Source organism: Nelumbo nucifera, chromosome 1 (assembly GCF_055504915.1).
Source record: "Nelumbo nucifera cultivar China Antique chromosome 1, China Antique-T2T, whole genome shotgun sequence".
Lineage (NCBI taxonomy): Eukaryota > Viridiplantae > Streptophyta > Magnoliopsida > Proteales > Nelumbonaceae > Nelumbo > Nelumbo nucifera.
Window position 1 is genome coordinate 17,927,082 of NC_142649.1, and position 9,778 is coordinate 17,936,859.

The 9,778-nt window shown below is 35.2% G+C and overlaps 1 long non-coding RNA gene across 2 annotated transcripts; it reads left to right on the plus strand.

Annotated features, from left to right (window-relative positions):
- Positions 1-4,403: 4,403 nt before the first annotated feature.
- LOC148802971 (uncharacterized) lies at positions 4,404-9,452 on the plus strand. 2 transcript variants are annotated; one of them, XR_016081318.1, is made up of 3 exons: positions 4,404-4,788; positions 7,089-8,536; positions 8,624-9,452. It is a non-coding gene; the product is annotated as an uncharacterized LOC148802971 (long non-coding RNA). The 2 variants fall into 2 exon arrangements; XR_016081317.1 differs by having other exon boundaries at positions 4,404-4,701; positions 8,624-9,451.
- The last annotated feature ends 326 nt before the right edge of the window (positions 9,453-9,778 follow it).

Below are 9,778 nucleotides of genomic sequence, written 5' to 3' on the forward strand. Positions count from 1 at the left end.
TTTTTTTTTTTTATATATTTAGGCACCTTTATAGGGACATGACTGTAATTTCAGATTTATCATATAATAGATATTCTGGGTGTGAACAGTAATACCCAAGTACTCTCTCGTAACTCTTCTTCTTCTTTTCTTCTTCTTCTTTCTTCCTTCCCTCTTCCTACACTCGACAACTGATTGGATCTTGATTTGATCCATTTGCACCCCTAGCTTGAGGTTTGTGAGTCAGGGTTGGTCTTGGGTTAATCCTCAACCCGACCCAACCCACCCAAGGTGCACACTAAGAAGGAGCATTGTGACATACCTAATTGTATTAGTTTTTATTTTCTTTTAAATTGTTTTAACTTTTACTAAACTTTTATTTAGTATTAACTTTTGTTATTTTAAATGGATTAGGGATTTTAAATTAATAATAATTAAGTTTAAAAATAATAATTTTGTTAATTTTTTAATTTTATCAACAAATTTGTAGTATCAATTTATTTTTTTAAGTGAAGTTTAAATGGGTATCAAATTATAAGATTTAATTCTGAAGCTAAACTTTTCTTTTTTTTTGTTGTTTTATTAATAGACATGTATTGTTTTTATTAAATTTATTTTTAAATAAAAACTTGTATAAATAAAAAAGTTATTAAAATAATTAAATATTAAAGAACAATAAATTACACCAATTTATCATAAGTTTACACTAATTAATTATTAAAAAATCAGAAAATAACAGTAAATTACAACACTAAATTAAATATTAAATAACTATAAATTACAATAATTTAGTAACTATTAATGCACTAATAATTATTATTAAAGTAATAAATATGCCAATAATTAATTAATTAATTAGTAAATTACTGTAATTACAATTTTATCAAATTAAAGAAATAAATTATTGAAACTTTTGAACAATTATTAATTTCCCAAAAACTGTGAAATCATGAAAATTATTTGTGTAAATTGCACTAATAATTTTCTTTAAATAAAAATTACAGTAGTAATTATTGTTGCAATAAAATTCCAATAATAATTATTAATGTAATTATTAGTAAAAATAATAATAATAATTATTAGTGTAATCATTATTATCAATAATAATTAACATTAGTGTAATTATTATTGCTAATAATAACTATTAGTGTATTTATTATTAGCAAGAATAATAGTGTAATAAAATTAATTTGAAGAAATTGTAATTATAGTAAATTATTGATGTCAATAATAATTGTAATTTAATTATTTATTACAATAATAGTTTAATTAGTGTAAAAAATTAATTTGAAGAAACTTTGATTATAGTAAATTAGTTCTTACAACAATAATTATAATTATTAGTGTGGTAAAATTAGTTTGAAAAAAGTGTAATTATTACACTAGTAATCATTATTAGCAATAATAATTACATATTCGTGTAATTATTATTCTTTAATAAAACCGAAATAATAATTATTATTATTATTTAGGGTAAATTACAAAGATCCCCCTATACTATGGGGTCTGTGACAAAGACCCCTTGTATTTTTTTTGCGACAAAGACCCCGTATACTATGATCGTGAGACAAAAACCCCCTTTAATTATCTTTCCGTTAAAATCTACGGTTGCAATATTTTTTAATCCCCATAATACCCTTCTAAAAAACACTGTTCATCTTCCCCTACCTTAGTTAAACGAACAGCAGCTGCGGTAATCCACATTTCTCCTCTCTTCTTCCTCTCCAAAAGCCAAATGCAGCAGATTCTTCATAATCTGGTATTTTTCCTGTGAGGTTGTTCCGGTTGAGGTAAAGATTTTCTAGTTTTGGTAGATCACCGAGGGAAGTCGGGATTGGACCAGAGAAATGGTTGTAACCCAAATCGAGGTAGTCCAGGTTCTTGAGTTGGCCGGGGAATTCAGGGATGGGGCCGGAGAACGAAATCCGATTGAGACGAAACAATTTGAGGTTCCAAAGTTTGGTGATGGAGTAGGGGATGGAACCGTTGAGCTGGGTGACTTCATCGAAGGAGAGGGTTTCGAGATAGGGAAGGTCACCGATGGTGGATGGAATTTGGCCGGGGATGTAGGCTCGGAAGAAGGCGAGTTGGGTAACTCGATAGGTTTGAGGGTTGCAAATGACGTAGTCCCAATCACAGCAATCGATTTCGGGATCCCAAGAGACAAGGGCGTTGGGATTGATTATAGATTTCTTGATTCTCAGAAGGACCTTTTTATCATGCGGATTGCAATGAACAGAAGAGGAGAGGGTGAGAGATGGGAGAGAAGCTGAAACGAGGAGGAGATAGATGGAAAAGAGAGAGTACTGAACAGGTGTTGCTGCAGAGAGACTTCATCTTCAAAACTTGGTGATGATTCAGAACCAGAAATGACAACATAGAGCAAAAGAAGGTTTGAATTTATAGAATGCGTACATATGGTGCATGTGCAGCTTGTATAGAAAGTTACGCTACTGATTTAAAGAAAATGGAATATGGTTTCCCTTGGTTTCTCTGTTTGTGTGCTTGATGTTAAACACAAGATTATAAAAAATCATGGCTTGTTCTTCTGTGTTTTGACTACAAACTTTCTTCGGGTTCATTGTGCAAATGAGATGGGATTTTTCTATGTTGACACTGCAACAGAACAAAACATTGGTTAATTGTAGCAATAAAATGAACATAAAACAATATTTGCTTTACTTGGCGTTAATCCAAGTTCAAATTTAAAAGAATATATGAGAAAAAAATACAAGGAAAATCAAATCAGAGAAAGTACTTTTCCTTTGAAATTAATATATTGTTTTCGTTTAGAGAAAACTTCATATCAAACAAGTAAATTATTGTTTGAAATTTTTTTAGACCAATTTCGTTTAGAAAGTACTCTCCCAAAACCAAATCACTGCTGCCCCATCACGTACACCACGGTCTATCTCCCAATTCCAGCGAAAAGAAAAAGGAAAACAAGACGAAGTAAGGGGGAAAAAAGAACAAATGAAAAAGGAAGAAGAGAGATCGGGGAGAGAGAAAAATGTGAATTACGGCCGCTGCTGTATCGCGAGGTTGGGGAAGATGAACAGTGTTTTTCTCTCAATTGTCTATAAGAATAGTATAGAGATTAAAAAAATAATATAACAGCAGATTTTAACGAAAAGTTAATGAAAGGGGGTTTTTGTCTCACGGTCATAGTACAGGGAAGTCTTTATCGCAAAACAAAATACAGGGGGTGTCATTGTGATTTACCCTATTATTTAATAAAACCAAAATTGTATAAAATATGTGGATGGGAAAATGAATCTGGGTCAATCCAACCCGAGGCAGTAATTTTCTTTCTTAACCCGGTTTGTGCTAGTGAAACAGCCAGATTTTGCTTGGTTTTTGACTGTGGATAACCCAAAAGCCCAAATTGATTCATTTGACGCTGGCGGCTATTATTTATATCAAAAGCGATCTATTTGGCCGCTACATACTACATGGTAAGTTGGTAACGAAAGAAAGCGTAATAATATTTCTGATTCCAAAAGCGATCCATCACTAGCGACCTATTGCGCGGCCATTACAATAATTTTTTTATAAAGGTCGCTTGATTCCAGAAATCTCGTTGAACAAGGCTGTGGCGGTGAGACACCCCATTACATACAGGACCTACTAGCAAAACTATAGGAAACATAGAGATATTAACAACATTCTCCACATTCCTCGTTAACAATGTAAATTATGTAATCAAGTTATGTATCACCGGAATGATGTCGACAACCACTATTTATGGGAAAACAATGTTTGGTGGTCATTGGTTTTTAAAGGTATGGGGGAAAGATTCTCCCCTGTTTTGTAAAACAATTTACATTTTACAATGACAAAGTTTTACAACATTGAAACAACATAAAAGCATTTGTGTGGAAGAACTCGATGGTTAGAGAACATACTTGAGAGGGATGATTCAGAAGGAATTGGTGCTTGAAGAACTGATACTGTTGCAAATAGCCCTTTTGGGTTTTGACAAAAAATTTCCCGGTCTCAACCATGTGCACAACACAGGCTGTCAAACGTAATAGCCAAATCTGCCTCAATTGATGGATTCTCTATGTAGAAATTATTGGGAGAGGTTAGCGATGGAGAGAACAATATTGGATTAATTTCTGGAGATTTGGCGAGGATGGGTTGATTTTCTTCGATTGGTAGTGCCTGGAGGGAATGTCGAAGTAGTTGCTACAACAAAGCCTGTAATTGTATTATGAGATGTGAGAGCTGGTTGCCAATGATAGATAGATCATATTCACTGCATTTGCTGCCCATCGTTTTTGACATTTAAGTGCTATAACTGGCATTCTAAAAATTAATTAGGGATAATTCTGAACAAAAGAAATTAATAAATACTTATTGTATAAACACTTAGCTCATCCAATAACCATTTATTTCAAACTTACCCAAACTGTTCACTTATGGGCTAAGCCCCAGGATGAAGGGCCAATAAGCTGTTGTGGGTTTGCTCAAGGGATTGAAGGTACGAACCAGTTCATGGATAAATTGTTATCCTTCGTTCAGGGAAACCAGGACTTGCTTTTGGCAGGCGAGCTGTCACCCTTGATTAATGGAGAAATTGTCATCTACTGCTACAACGCTTGAATCGAACGTCCATAGGCTGTGACAAGTCGTGGCCCTGGAACGGCTATGGAATTCTCAGTAATGCTGGTTAAGCAATTATATGGGAAAGATAAAGCAAATGTCGTTGCTGGACCGATGGTATGTTTCTTTCTTGTGAAATGCAAAGTGACCTACCAAATGCTGCATGTATCTGATTTGGATTGGTGCCATTTCAAAACACTTAAGGTTGCTATGGATTGATATTCTTAACAATCCAGTAAAATAGAAGATATTCAACATTTCATATGCCCTTTTTTTCCCTCCGCTTCTCATTTGGGTGGCACTCAAGTTGGACTGAAGCATGTATCTGGTAATCTGATTTGTTGCTAAACTATTGATTGTTGAGCCTGAAAACATGGTCTCTAGAATATATTTTAACCTTTTGGTTGTATTTGTATTAGGTTAGTAGGCTGCAACAAGTGTTGACACTGTTAGGTTGATGGATGTGTTGTGATGGATTAGTTTTGGTACTGGAAAAACAATGTGGAGTTTATATTGGTTGTCTTGTTAGGCAGGTCTTGAACTCCTTACTGCCTCAAAATTTGAAACTAACCTATTTTAAGGTTTCTGTTTTCCTGCTGAAATTTGAAGGACAAAATGATGATCTAACATCTTCACCTTGAAGTATGACAAAAAAAAAAAAAAAAAGAAACTTTAAATCAGTAGTTTGTCATTACCTTTTTGCCTTCACTGATGAAGATTGTGTGGTAATGGCCTGCTATGGTGATGATGATATTTTGGTGGTGTGTGAGTAGGCTGGTGGGGGGTAATAAGCCGAATTTGGGTTCAAGGCCTATATTAGAATCCCATTTTCTTGGGATTCTAATATATACTTTTTTTTTTTTTGTGAAAAAGGTAAAAACTTCTGGTATACACTTTTTAAGATCTGAAAGAATTATCTTTCATTTTTCTTTTGCCCAACACTAAATATCTGTAGAAGTCTGGTTGGGATTTTTTTTTTTAATCATCAACAGTTCAGTAGAGATTTTGTTAAATCTGAGATATAGAGAAATTTAAAACAGAAAATGAGCCTTAAGCCCTAGATACCCACATTAATGCACATCCCTACACTGGTGATGTAGGCCCCAAAAAGAGGCTTCCTTATCAACACCTTATCTAGAAAGGGAATCTGCTATCAAATTAGCAGATATTCTAAATTCTACTCCAACTGAACAAGGTATTCAGTATGCTTTTTAGGCATTTGTTTTCCCTTACAGTGTAAATTTTTTTTTCAAGGAGTTGAAGACAAGAGCATTAGGATACTGTTTTTTTTTTTTTTCTTTTGTGGGGGGGGTGGGGGGGGGGGGGGGGGGGGGGGTGGGGGGCAGAAAGACAGGAGCTACACAAATCTGGGGCAGCTCTTCCCCAAAAATTCATTTGAACAATATAATCCAAATCAGCATAATGCTGAATGTTCTCCATGTATCCCGCTCTGGCAAGCCAATCTGCTGCCTGGTTATCTTCATTCTTACCTGACTCTTTGATAACTTTACAATCCTCTGTCAGTATTCAAATGTTCCATAGAGGTTCAACTTTGTCTAATGATAATAATTTTCATCTATTGTACAAGTGTACTTCAGTGATGGTTGTTCAACTAAAAAGGCCCCGTTTGGCTTCTTATCCATTCATTTGATGCTTGGGCCTCACTCAACAGTTTTTTATGGCCTTGGATGTTGATGTTACACTTAATACTATGTGTTGAGGATGTCTGTGAGAGATAGCCATACTTGTCCTATGACATTCATTTAACATGCTTGTTGTGCTCAGGATTATGGTTTGGTTAACACTTTCATCTTAATACTCATCAAAATGATATTCATAAATTTCAGTCTTGCTTAATCCATTTCAGTCTTTAAATGCATTGGCCTTCTTTAGGTAACTCCACCAGATGTTTAGTCCCTTGTATCTCCATGGAAGGCCAATGGCTGGTTGAAGAAAGGTAAATCCCTGTGGAATTCTGTTACCTTAGTTGTCTGCTGGGCTATCTGAAAAGAAAGGAATTCCTATATTTTTAAAGGAAAATTAAATCCATGTAAGGTTGTAATTAGGAAGGCTGAGGGACAGCCTTTGATATGGGTGGGTGTCCTGCAGCTTTTTGATGGAACATCCACAGATCAATTCAGGAACCCTCGCAGGATTGACATTGTTGACAACAAATAGCTTTTTCTATTTATGTCTATATAAACACATATATTGTTGCTGGTTATACTCCTTTGTACAGATTGAGGGGCTCGCTCCCTCCATAGTAATAATACAACTATAACTTTCACATTTCAAGAAAAAATTATCTTTGCAACATAAACTATTATATTTATTACTTGCTTGATTAATGATTATTAAAACTGATTGGATAATTAACCCAAGTTTGTAGTTTTTTTTTCTTTTGCCAATCACCCTTCTTTATCATTTTCTATGTTTTCCTTTTGTTTTCACTGCAATGTTGACTATCTTTTTGCATGTCTTGTAACTGTTGAATTTTTTATCAGGTGATGCTTCCAGTCATGGAGATGAATATATTCTGAGAGAACTAAACTCAGTGCAGTGGAAATCCAACAACATTCCTCAGATGAGATTCCTGATTTTGTGCATATTTCATTTTTTCCCATTTTCTATTGGCCCACAGCCAGTTTTCCAATTGGTTATTTCGTTTTTATTCTATTCTTGTTACTTACTCCAATTCCACTATATTACCCGTGCATTAGATTTTTACGGACCTATGGTTTCTACCATGTCATTATCTCCTCTTTTCTAATCAATGTGCTTAACACTAAAAGGGGAACAAGGAATATCTATCTGTATTATAAGCATATGGAATGTGTCTCTAAACTCAATTTCCAATTCATGGTTTTGTGGATGTGCACACTCGGTGTTGTTTAGATCAATATTTAAAAGCATAGAGAAGGTGTGGAGTGAGATGCAAGGACCTTTAGACTTTGGATGTCTGAGGTTTAAGCTTTGAGGCATGGGCATAGGTTTAGCCTCATGAGTATCCTCTTTGTTGAGAAAAACATGAATCTCAATTAGGAAAATCATAGAATTATGCACAAGAGAAATTTGCTTTATGGAAAAATTTATGCTGTCAAAAGACATGATACCAGGAGGGCTTTGACCAATCAAAACCCCTGTGAATTTGATAAATAACCACCTGATTGGTTACCACATTTATGATACCAGTTGATTAGTTACACGTGTTTTCTGGTATCATGTTGTTCCAGTATCATAGTCGAACCCATATTTTATATATGAAGAACATGTAAATGAGTAAACAATCACATAAACAGGGACCATATGAAGCATAAATCCAAGGTTGAGGCCCTCAACTTGAGGGTGGGTCCTTGTCACAAATATGTTGAAGCATAAATCCCACATAGATATATATTACACACATGCATATACATACACAGATCCATAAGGTGTAGAGAATGTTCCATATACTTTTGAGAAGGGCTGCCTTAGTTTATGTACCACTTATTCTCTCCCCATCTTATATTGATTGGTTTGATGAGTAGTTGAATTGCTTTCAATATAAATATTGATGGAAGCTATTACAATTATTGATGTTTTGCCACAAGCAAAAGCAAATGTTGTGGTTACCCCTGCTGAATATTAATCAGACATTGTGGCATCATGAAAGGTGAAGCTAATGGCAGACATACTCCTTGATGAGGCTGCTAACTTGTGATACAACCTAATTGTTTTTCCAGTAGGTTCTAGCCACCTGGGCCTGAGTTATTATGCATCAGATTACTTAACCAACCTTGAAGCATATGCACAACTTTTTCCAAGTGTGCAGGGTGGATTTCCTGGTGCACAAGCATTCTTAAACTCAAAGAAGCTTGTCAGTTTGCTAAGGAAGCAAATGAAATCAAATAGACCTTATGGAGCAATTTGTGCATCTCCAACTATTATCTTAGAGCACATGTTTTTACTAAAGGTATGACCAACACCCATGGTTCACTGAAACTGTCTTTGGTATATGGGTACCTATGTGGCTGTGTAAAACTTTTGTTCTCTATACAAGGTAAGAAGGCTAGAGCTTATCCACCCATGTGCAGCAATATTTCTGACCCAAGCAAGGTGGAGAATAGGGTAGTGGTTGATGGCAATCTCATCACCAGTAGAGAGCCAGCTGGTACTTCGATGGGGTTCTCATTGGCAATTGTAAGCTGTTTGGTCGCCAGATAACATTGGAGAATGGAGATTGCTAAGACTATGGTTTTCATGAACCCATTCTTTTGGTGATGTGAGTTGTTCGAGTATGAGAATTGAGTCATGTAAGTCATCTCAACCTGTGCTCCAACGTGGTATGCGTTTAGCTTAGCTTCTCTTTCATCAAGTTCAAGTGGTTTCTATCTTCATCCTAGTTGTAAACTTGCAAAGCAGTGTAAGAGCCAAGAGGGCAGTACTACAAAAATGTAGACTTTGGAATATGTTTGTCAGAACTTACCTTGCGGCCCAGAAATTCCTCAATCGTTGTGTTTCTACATGGAAATACAGAATCCAGTTTAAAACTGTTACTGTTTGTGTGGTGTTCCATGTAGTATGAACCTTCAATAATATGTCTCACGCAAGAGGAGCCGTGTTCCATGTTTGAAATGGCTGGCTTTTGGCTGGACTGTGGCTTTCGGGTAGAGTACTTCATTTTGCTCCCAAGTGATGATTTTCTCAGGGCCCAATCCATGATCACCCCTCGGGAGCCCATAAGTTGGGCTCAGTTTGGGAAGAGTGTAAGTACAAATATGTTCAGTACAAAACCTTGTATGCAGTATTTTTAAACCTTATATTTGGGAAGAGTGTAAAATGCAAATATATTCAATGCATAACCTTGTATACACTATTTCTACATCTTGAATTTGCAGTGTACATATTTGTATTTGCATGAAAATATGAAGGTGTGAATTAAATTTGAGCTAAGAGTGCAACTTTTGGATTGGACCAACCTGAAAAACCTTAGGCTATGTTTGGTTTGAAGGAAAAGGTAGGGAAACCTATACAAGGTTTATAAAGGTTTCTCTACCTTTCCCTTCCTTTCCCTACATTTTCCTTCAAACCAAACACAGCATTAACGAATATGTTTTACATGGATGATATAAAGTTTGCTTAAAAAATGGATGGGAGATTTACAATTTAGTGGACAAATATATGAACCATGTATCTGCCATACAAACTGGAACTA